Raw genomic sequence first — 11,085 nt, 5'->3', positions numbered from 1 at the left:
ATTATTAATATTTAATTCAAAAATTGAAGTAGTACTGAATGACTAAACATTATTAATTAAAATTTATGACTTTTTATAATTATTTTGATGTTTAAAAAATTTTATTAGAAAAGTGAAAAGAACATTTAACAAGTCAATTCAAATCCCTCCCATGTCAAAGTAACAAAATTCTTACAATATGTACTACCCACCCCCTTCCCCCAAAACTTACATAAAAGGCAGAAGTTCTAAGCAACTTCCTGAGTGCCGGTAAGGATTTAATCCTTACACCTATCGATCCAATAGCTTTCTTAAGGATTAGAAAGGTCCTATGTCAGTCTCTCTACTGGCAAACTGCATTTTCCCCCCTTCAAACTGTTACACTGCTCTAAGGAATGAAATCTGAAGGCTCTACAATCTTTGAAGGTCTTCATTATGAGGCTGCAGTCTTGTAAAGATGAATAAGCTCATTCACTCTCAGTTACATGGAATTTTTAGCAGCTGTCATCAAAGGCATAAAAAAAAGGCTTAAGAGGAATCTTGAGAAGGAGCAGGTGGATCCTGATTTTCAGGCTCTGGAGGGGGAGCTGGTATAGTGCCCTCTTTCTTCTGTGCAGCCAGGAGCTCATGAATTGCTCTATCTGTGGCCTGACGATGTGGTTTAGTTTTGGATCCACTACCTGTGAAATAATTCTGTCTACTCCAGCTTCCGGCATTCCTGACTGAACCACACTCTGTCTCAGCCCGTGTCTCAACTGGTTTTGGTTCATCGCTGGGTTCCATTCCTGCTTGTCCGGATGAGTTGACATAAAGTTGTCTTCTTTCTGTCTTAGATTTCGGTAAGCTGGCTTGGTGTCCACGTCGGCGAGGCAGGCCCTGCGGAAGCCTTCGAACAGGCCGTGGCTCTTGAGCTGCTCCACCATGAGCGCGATGAGCTGTGAGTCCCCGGGCGGCAGCGACGCACGGTTGGTAACACCGGGGCCGGCGCCCCCCGAGCCCGGGGCCGAGGCCGAGGCCGCCAAGGCCAGGCCTGAGCCACCGGCACCGACCTGCCGCCGCTGGCCGCGCTAGCCCCACCGCTCCCTCCGCGACTGTCCCCCATGGCCACACCCTCGGCCCGGGGTCAAGGCCACCGTTCTCAAAATTTATAGCTTTCATTCGGAAGAACCCACATGGAAAAATAGTGTTCCATTTTCTAAGATATGTTTGTCAAGAATAAAATAAAAATCTTCTCTCCTCCTACTCAATTAAATAGATTTAATACTAACAGGCATTTGAAATGCTCAATATAGACCCAAGTTACAAGGTTTCATTTTCTTTCGGGATGAGTTTTTTATGTAATAATAATTGAAGACATTAAAAATTAATCTTTCTTTCTCCTCCTCCTCCTCCTCCTCCTGCTCCTTCTCCTCCTCCTCCTCCTCCTCCTCCTCCTTCTTCTTCTCCTTCTCCTTCTCCTTTTTCTTCTCTCTCTCTCTCTCTCTCTCTCTCTGTCTGTCTCTCATTTTATTACTAGGGAGACTGTATAGTTTACAAGAACAATGAATTAGGAGTTGGGTTCTAATTTCAACTCTGCTACTTTACTACCTGTATGAACTTGAGTAAGCCTGTTAACTTTCCTATGATTCAGTTTCCTCCTTTGCAAAATGAAGGGATTATAGTAAATGACCTGAAAGTTAAATGACTCACTCAACTATTAAGTCTTAAGGTCAAGGTTTAGGTTGGGTTCTTCCTAACTTCAATTGCAGGCTATACTTAGATTTTTCCTACCCCTAACTATGTGACCAAGCTATCTTCTTTTTTCAGACATACTTAGAATCATGGGATTATAAGATCATAGATTTAGATTGTATGAGAGCCTAGAAATCACTGATCAACAAACCATAATTTTATTAATCAGGAGACTGAGGTCCGAAGAAGTGAAGTTCATTGCTCAGGTTCATATAAACATATAACAGAGCCAGGATTCAAATGAAAGCTTTTTGACTTCAAATCCAATGCTCATTCTACTGTATCACGCTCCACATTTTTCTGTTCACAACTTATGGACTGCTTCTGCTGTACAGTCCCTCTTTTCTTCCATGTTTCAGTCTACCAGCATCATTGCCTTTTTGGTGACAACTAACTTTGTTTATTCAAAGACTCTATTTCTCCATGACTCTCAGTCATACAGCATTACAAGAAGAAAATTAGCATTAAGATGAAATAGAGAGGGTGGAGCCAAGTTGGCTGCTGGAAAGCAGGGACTTGCTTAAGTTCTCCCCCAAATTCCTCCAAACACATGTAAAAATGGCTCTGAACAAATTCTAGAGCTGTGGAACCCACAAAATATCAGAGGGAAAAAGGTCTCCAGCCCAGGAGAGCCTGGATGGTTGCTGGGAAGGGCCTATCACATGGTGCTGAGAGCAGAGAGTAGCCCAGCATGGGCTGCACCAGGACAGACCAGACCTGGGGTCAGCTGGCCAGAACAGGCCTTAGGGCTATGAATCATTGAGCTGTGGCAGTTACCATACTTCTCAACCCACAAACACCAAAGAGCAGGTTAGTGGGAAATTGCAGGATACAGTTTAGAGCCCCATCACTGGGAGTGGTGGAGCTGGTGCCACAGCAGGAAGTTCCTGAGGCTGCTTCCAGAGTTCCAGCATCAGCTGCTTCCCGAGTCCCTGGCTCACACAACAGGAGGAATCTAGCAGCAGATCAGAGCAGGAGTGCAAGGAGCACTTTGTGGGCCCAAGGCACAGTCTCTTGCTGTGCCCTGCTTGGATCTGTATTGTGGTCCTGGTTGGCAGTTCTTGGGGGAGGAGGAGCCTGGGGTGACAGTGGAATAGAAGTAGCTCTGAAAACAGCAGTGCTTATACCCTAAAGCTTGGGACAAAGTACTCTCTACTCTATAAACAGGAAAAACTAGGATGAGAAATGAGAGTGATGTAAGAAAACCATGAAAATCTAGTCAATGACTTGCTAAAGGAGACCCAAAAAAATACTGAAGAAAACAACACCTTAAAAATAGACTAACTCAAATGGCAAAAGAGGTCCAAAAAGCCAATGAGGAGAAGAATGTCTTCAAAGGCAGAATTAGCCAAATGGAAAAGGATGTCCAAAAGACCACTGAATAAAATACCACCTTAAAATTAGGATTGGAGCAAGCGGAAGATAGTGACTTTATGAGAAATCAGGGTATTATAAAACAGAACCAAAGAAATGAAAAAATGGAAGACAATGTGAAATATCTCATTGGAAAAACCACTAAGCTGGAGAATAGATCCAGGAGAGATAAATTAAAAATTATTGGGCTACCTGAAAGCTATGATCAAAAAAAGAGCCTTGACATCATCTTTCAAGAAATTATCAAAGAGAATTGCCCTGATATTCTAGAGCCAGAGGGTAAAACAGAAATTGATAGAATCCACCAATCGCCTCTTGAAAAAGACCCCAAAAAGAAAACTCCTAGGAATATTGTAGCCAAATTCCAGAGTTTCCAAGTCAAGGAGAAAATACTGCAAGCAACCAGAAAGAAATAATTTGAATGTTTTAGAAACACACTTAGGATAATACAAGATCTAGCAGCTTCTACATTAAGGGATCAAAGTTTTTGGGATATAATATTCTGGAAGTCAAAGGAACTAGGATTAAAACCAAGAATCACCTACTCAGCAAAACTGAGTATAATGCTCCAAGGCAAAATATGGATTTTCAATAAAATACAGGACATTCAAGCTTCCTCAATGAAAAGAAATGGAGCTGGATAGAAAATTTGACTTTCACCTTTCCCTGCGGGGAGACACAGTCCCTGCTGTTGCCGGCTCTATGGGCTGTAGTCCTGCATCCTGTTATAGGTACTATAAAAATAAGCTGTATCCAAAGTGCCATTTCTAGAGTGGAGTTCCTGATGCCAAGATATGAATCTCCAGTCTTGGTAGAAAGAAAGCAAAAGTGGATGAATTTCCATTGTGTGTCCACATGGTGTCAGATGAATATAAACAGTTGTCATCAGAAGCCTTAGAGGCCAATCGGATCTGTGCAAACAAGTACATGGTGAAGAGCTGTGGCAAGGGTGGCTTTCATATTCGTGTGTGGATACATTCATTTCATGTCATCTACATCAATAAGATGTTGTCATGGGCTGGAACTAATAGGCTCCAGGCTGGCATGTAGGGAGCTTTTGGGAAGCCCCGGGGCACTGTAGTCCATGTACACATTGACCAAATTATCATGTCGATTCGAACCAAGGTTCAGAATAAAGAACATGTGATTGAAGCTTTGTGGAGAGCCAAATTCAAGTTCCCTGGCCACCAGAGGATCCACATCTCCAAGAAATGGGGTTTCACCAAGTTCAATGCTGATGAATTTGAGGATATGATAGCTGAGAAATGACTTATTCCTGATGATTGTGGGGTTAAGTACATAGCCAGCCATGGCCCCTTGGATAAATGGTGGGTACTCCATTCCTGAGGGGTGTGTGTACTGTGACATCTACCTTTCCACAGGCAGAAATAAACTAGATCCTGCTAAAAAAAAGAAAATTTGACTTTCAAATACAAGAATCAAGAGAAACATGAAAACGTAAAGAAGAAAGAGAATTCATAAGGCACTTACTAAAGTTGAACTGTTTTGTTTACATTCCCACATGGAAAGATGATGTATGTAATTCATGAGACATTTCTCAGTACTAGGTTAGTTGAAGGAAACATATATATATACACACACACACACACACATACACATATGTACATATATGTATATATACACATATGTATATATACATATATGTATACATATATATACACATATATGGACAGAGGGCACAGGGTGAGTTGAATATGAAGAGACAATATCTAAAAAATTAAATAAAATTAAGGGCTGAGAGAGGAATATATTGAGAGAGGGAGAAAGGGAGAGTAAATCATCTCACATAAAAGTGGCAAGAAAGAACAGTTCTGTGAGAAGGGAAAAGGGGGCAGCTGAGGGTGAATGAGTGAATCTTGCTCTCATTGGATTTGACTTGAGGAGAGAATAACATACACACTCAATTGGGTATCTTACTCCACAGGAAAGTAAGGGGAAGGGGATAAATAAGTGGGGATGATAGAAGGGAGGGGAGATAGGGGGAGGAGGTAATCAAAAGCAAACACTTTTGAAAAGGAACAGGTCAAGGGAGAAAATTGAATAAAGTGGGATGGGATAGGATGGAAGGAAATATAGTTAGCCTTTCACAACATGAGTATTGTGGAAGTGTTTTACATAATGATACATGTGTGACCTATGTTTAATTACTTGCCTTCCTAGGGAGGGTGGGTGGGAAGGGAAGAGGGGAGAGAATTTAGAACTCAGAATTTTCAAAGCAGATGCTCAAAAAAAAAGTTGTTTTGCATACATCTGGGAAACAAGATATATAGGGAATGAGGGATAGAAATCTATCCTGCCCTACAAGAAAGTAAGGGGAAAGGGGATGGGGGGAGTGGGGTGACAGAAGGGAGGGCTGACTGGGGAATGAGGCAATCAGAACATATGCCACCTTGGAATGGGGGGGAGGGTAGAAATGGGGAGAAAATTTGTAACTCAACATCATGTAGAATTCAGTGTTGAAAACTAAAATATTAAATAAAAATGATAAAATTCCCAAAACAGGTGAAATAGAGTTTTATTTCAGGAAAGGAGATAAAGAATGGATGTGCTAAGAACTAGGGATATGTGAAGAAAAAAAGATAATCACCACTATCAAAGGGCTTATATTAAAATGGGGAAGACAATACATAAATGGAAGGTAAAGTTGGAAAGTGGGAGTTTTCATACTTTGAAAATGGCCAGAAGCGGAACGTTAACCAGGTTTTAGGCAAGGGTCCCAACGGTGGGAGTCTGATTTCTGATGGTGAAAGGAGGAGAGCCAGAGTATGGGTAGCATGGTTTGGACATGGCTATAATTGAATAACCTATTTAAATCTCTATCCAGTTTACTCTCATGACAAGATATGTATGCAGATGGCCAAACTCTTTTTATGTTGCTTAACATAGTACTACAGGAAAAGTGAATTTTTATCCACTTAGGCAAATTATTAATGTTTATAGATGTTTGGATTTATCTTGATGTTAAGTCTTAATACCCCTCTGCCCCATTTTCTGCCACTCTATCACTGCCACTACAGAAATAGTAGAGGCCACACAGAAATACAGGACTTTTTCTGTTTTTGCTTTTTGATGTGTTGTTGTTCATAACCAAAGAATTCATCTCTTTAGGTGGAAGCTGGATCACCATCTAGAGTTGCTGTGAATCTCAAGGTTTTAAGGCATTGAGAGAGGAAAAGTATTCTTGGAAAATAAAGCTTTATATAATATATATTTTGTTTGTTGATTGTGGAGATTGGTCCCATTGTTCCTATAATGTCTTGAGTGTATAAAATATCAGTCTTGTCCCCCAGTAATAACAATGTAATGTGATTCAATAGCAAATTGTATTATTTACTGTATAACATGATGTTACAGATATTGTGGTTTCAGTATTCTCCCCCAACTTTATCTCTTTATCTCATTTAATCTTTGGTGATTTCCCATTATCCGTAGAATTAAATCCAAATTATTTTGTTTGGTAGTTAATTTTTTACAATATGGCCTCCCTCTGTCCCTCCCCTCCCTTCTCTCTCTCTCTCTCTCCCTCTCCCTCTCTCTCTCTTTCTCTGTGTGTGTGTATATATATATACACACATATATACACACACACACACACACACAGAGAAAGAGAGTGTATATATATATACACATATATATACACACACATATACTTATATATGTATATGTATATATATGTATGTATATATGTATATAGATAGATATAGAGATATAGATATAGATAGCTATAGCTATAGATATATAGATATCTCTTTATCTAAATATATATATCGAGATAGAGAGATTATATAGCTAAATATCTATATCTATACAAACTGATTTTATGTTATTCTCCCTCGCATCCTTCATTTTCTAGTTCTATTCACACAGGCACTATTTCTGCATGCAATATTTCTTCTCGCTACTCTCGAATGTTGGATAGCTTTTTGCATATGTTGAGAATGCTCTGTCTCTTTACCCCAACTTTTGGAAATCATAGCTCCGTTCAAGACTGAGATCAAATGCCTCCTCCCCCACAAGCTATGACCTGAATGACCCCCTTCCAGGGGTATACTAATGAGTGTCTAATAGCTAGATCTTCTAAAAATGCATGTATAATACACTTTAAGATTAATCCACAGTAGTAACATTTGCTCCACACTTTCCTAAATCTAGAGAGTTAACAAAATTAACAAATCAAACAGCCATGATTTGTAGATTTTGCCAATTTTGAAAGTACAAGTGCTAACAATGAAAATTTAAATACTGACACTAGCTAGTCATTGTTAACTGTCTCCCACACCCCCTCATTCTCCCTAGTTGAAAGTAATGCCCATTCTCCCTCATTACTTTGCATTTACTTTATATATATACACACACCTATATGTATGTATATATATGTGTGTATGTTTATATATATATATATATATATATATATATATATATTTATACACACACATATATCTTTATTTATACACCACTGATCTTCAAGTATCTGAATACATTGAAAGTCGGGACCAACTTCACTTTTGTTGTTCTATCCCTAGCACCTATGATACTGTCTGGTGCATAGTAACTACTTAAGAAGAACTTGTAGATTTCAACTCTGGCCAGTGTTAAGTAATATTCGACTATGATATTTGTGTTTACATGGGCACTGGCTGAATATGTGTTTAACCCATACAAACAACATTTATTGAGTGAGAAGGCTGGACACAGGGATATTCAGCTATAAGGAAGACATTTTCTGACTCAAAGAAAAATACAATCTAGTAGGAGGGAAACAATGCAGAGTGTAATTAGAGAAAGAGAAAAATCATTAACATGTTGCTGTGCAATTCAGGAGAAAGATGACATCTGGCTGGGAAGGTTTCATGGCAGAACTAATCAGAGTTGGGAATATGGGGAGAATTTTGACACATGAGAATGAGAAAGGGGAAATTCAAGCAGTAAATAACTTTATGAACAATCTTAGAAAGATGAAGTATATGGATTTGGCTGACATGCAGAATCTGTGATGGAAATCAGATGGAAAAAAGTGTACCAGAGCCCAGTGATGGAGATCCTTAAATGCCCAACAATAAAGTTTTCTTTTTATTGAAAAGGATGAACATAGTAGTCGAAATGTATGAAGTGTAGGGAACTCTCAGCTTAGTAAAATCTGTCATTCAATGTGCATCAGCAATTGTTCTGAAACATAAAATATTAAACAGTTGATTAGGGAAATGAGACATTAGGTGACTTGTTCAGGATCATGCAGCCAGCATGTAACAGTGCTAAGATTTGAACTTAGGTCATCCTGAGACTGAGGCCAATTTTTTAACTGCTATGTAAATGGGTTCTTGTGAATAGGGAATATATTTTTCTTCCTACCTTTGTATCCACGATTCTAGTACATACATACATGCATGAATACATACATGAATATATGTACATATATACATACATACGTATGAGTATATTAACATATCTGCATACACATGAATGCATGCATGTATACACACATAGCATGGGTTACTGGATAGTCATACCAATAAAATATTAAAATATCCTTATAGCTGCTCATAATTTATATGTTACAAAAGGTAATATTACATCTATTTATAAAATATATAATATAAATATATATATATATGTATATATGTATATATAAAAACACAAAATAATAAATTTTCCTCTCTGTATAAAAATACCCCCCAGATATAAACTATAGAAAAAGAAGTGGAGCATATTGCAACCAGGACCAAAAATTGACATCTGGGGATAGAGGCAATGGTGGAATCGTTCCTGCCTGTGGCAATTCCTGTCTTCGTGCCTAGTCTCATATTACTTTATTGGCAAGAAGCACAATATAGCAGGACATCACAAGAAAGGATCTGCAAGTTACTGTCAAGGTGCTGCCTCTCTCCTGGGTGCACTTTTTTTTCTCTTCTAATTTTAAAGGAGAAAAGTCAGATTCTTTTTTCCCACCATGAATATGCACCTGTGTTTGGACTTCACCTATTCTCTCTGTCTCTGTCTCTCTGTTTGTATGTCTGCTGTCTCTGTCTCTGTCACTGTCTCTGTAACTCTGTCTCTGTTTCTCTCTCTCTCTCTGTGTCAGTCTGTCTCTCTGTCTCTCTCTCTCCCATTTTTTGTCCTAAGTGAAATTATGCCTACTTATGGTTCTGTGAGAGGATGATGCAGCTTTTACAACATCTAGCTATTACGTACAAGATGATGAAAGATGGGAACTGTTCAAACCTATCTAAGAAATCTGATCTCAAAAGAAGTGATACCATAGGTAAGATGTATGTAAGTTGAGTTTGTGCTGATGATTTGAGAAGTGCAAAAGTTAAACAACTAGATACAAAAATATCAATGATAGTACGTCCCAGCTGCGAAAAATGTGTGATCAATAAAGAAAGTGATGAGAAAGTTAAATATAATGGCTAGTAAAGAAAACTGTGTAATAAATTGTAGAAAATAAATAGCTTACAGAGTCTTAAAGCACCAGAAGAAATTGAAAGTAAATGTACTAAATTAATTCTTTAAGTTTGTTCCTACATATGCTGGGGTAAATGAATCACACTTTTAACATGTTCAGCCTGGACCTCTGCACTGTACTCAAGTTGCGATTATTACCTTAGGTAATAGAAAGAATGTAAATGTCAGTTTATCTATTTGCCTTTCAATAGAATAAAGGAAAATTTTGAGGAAACTTCAATCTAGCATTTTTATATAATTTCAACACATTGATATTATATCCAGACATCCCTGAGTGAAATGCTTTGACATTTATATATTTTTTCCTTCTTAGTTTACTTACAATTTCATAATTTATGTGCATATTTTGCTTATTCTTTGAAATGCAGAAAGTATTATACATCCATTTCTACTTCTGATAGAACTCTGGACTGTCATCACTTTTCCCTGCCTCGTGTCAGGCCCTCACTATCTCTTGCTTAGATTCTTGTAAAACCTTGTGAACTCATCCCTCCCATAGCTCACTTCTCTCCTTTTTTCAATTTTATTATGGTTTGCCTATCCATTTTTTCCTTTACCCAAATTACGTCTTCCCTGAAGTCAGGAAGAAGCTTTCCTTTGTACTCATTATGTTGTCAAGTACAATGCCTTTCATATATTAGGCAATTAATAAACATTTTGTTAAGTTCAGAAATAAATGCCAATATTACTCTTATTATGTAAGTCAAAAAGACTTGTGAAAATATAAAAAATAAAAACCCGTGGCTCATTTACCAAAAATCAAATGAATAAAATCATTGAAAAATCTATTTTTATGACACTGCCTTTATTTCGTTCAATGTACACCTTTGCTCTCTTTTACCACCCATATTCAATCAGTAGTGACTTGAACAATAACTTCTCCCTCCATGGTGTTTTTCACTAATTCCTGGTACCATTCTTTCTATTCACACTGCCCCTATCATGCTATAGCTTCTCATCACATCTCATCTGGGTTCTTTTGCAAAAACCCTTCTAAATACTTGATCTGTTTACTTTCTTTCTCCTCTCTAAATCATTCTGGTCTAGGGGCCAAATAAATATCCTTAAAACACAATTCTGAATGTATCACTTTGGTTTGAAAATGTTCAGGTCTCTTTATTATCTTTATGACAAAATGCAAACTTTACACATTACTATTCGTACTGTTCTATAATTCTGTACCCAGTTATTGTTTAATTATCTATTTTATTTTCAATTTATAGAATAAAACAAACATTTCAATAAAATAGGATAGTAAAAATAAGATAAATGCACATGAAACTGAAAATCCATTATGTACAACTTGCTATTCCTTTCAAATATATAATAAAGTTTTCATGTACATCTCTTCTTTCCCCTTTTTCCCTTCCCTCTCCATTCTCACCCCAGAGATGGCCACCATGTAAGACTAATGTTACTCGCAGCTGCTGTGGAGGTGTAAGACCAACAACACCAGCACACAGGAGGGCTGCTAGCACAGGTTCTTTGGTCTGCATTTCTAAGGAAAGCAACTTTAGG

The 11,085-nt window shown here is 37.9% G+C and overlaps 2 pseudogenes; one reads left to right on the top strand and one right to left on the bottom strand.

Annotated features, from left to right (window-relative positions):
* Positions 1–424: 424 nt before the first annotated feature.
* Positions 425–1,102, bottom strand: LOC118837347 (annotated as a pseudogene).
* Positions 1,103–3,786: 2,684 nt separating this feature from the next.
* On the top strand, positions 3,787–4,236 carry LOC118838949 (annotated as a pseudogene).
* The last annotated feature ends 6,849 nt before the right edge of the window (positions 4,237–11,085 follow it).

This window comes from Trichosurus vulpecula, chromosome 2, assembly GCF_011100635.1.
Source record: "Trichosurus vulpecula isolate mTriVul1 chromosome 2, mTriVul1.pri, whole genome shotgun sequence".
In the NCBI taxonomy this organism is placed as follows: domain Eukaryota; kingdom Metazoa; phylum Chordata; class Mammalia; order Diprotodontia; family Phalangeridae; genus Trichosurus; species Trichosurus vulpecula.
The sequence above is the reverse complement of the archived record's forward strand: the minus strand, read 5'-3'. Positions and strand labels throughout refer to the sequence as shown.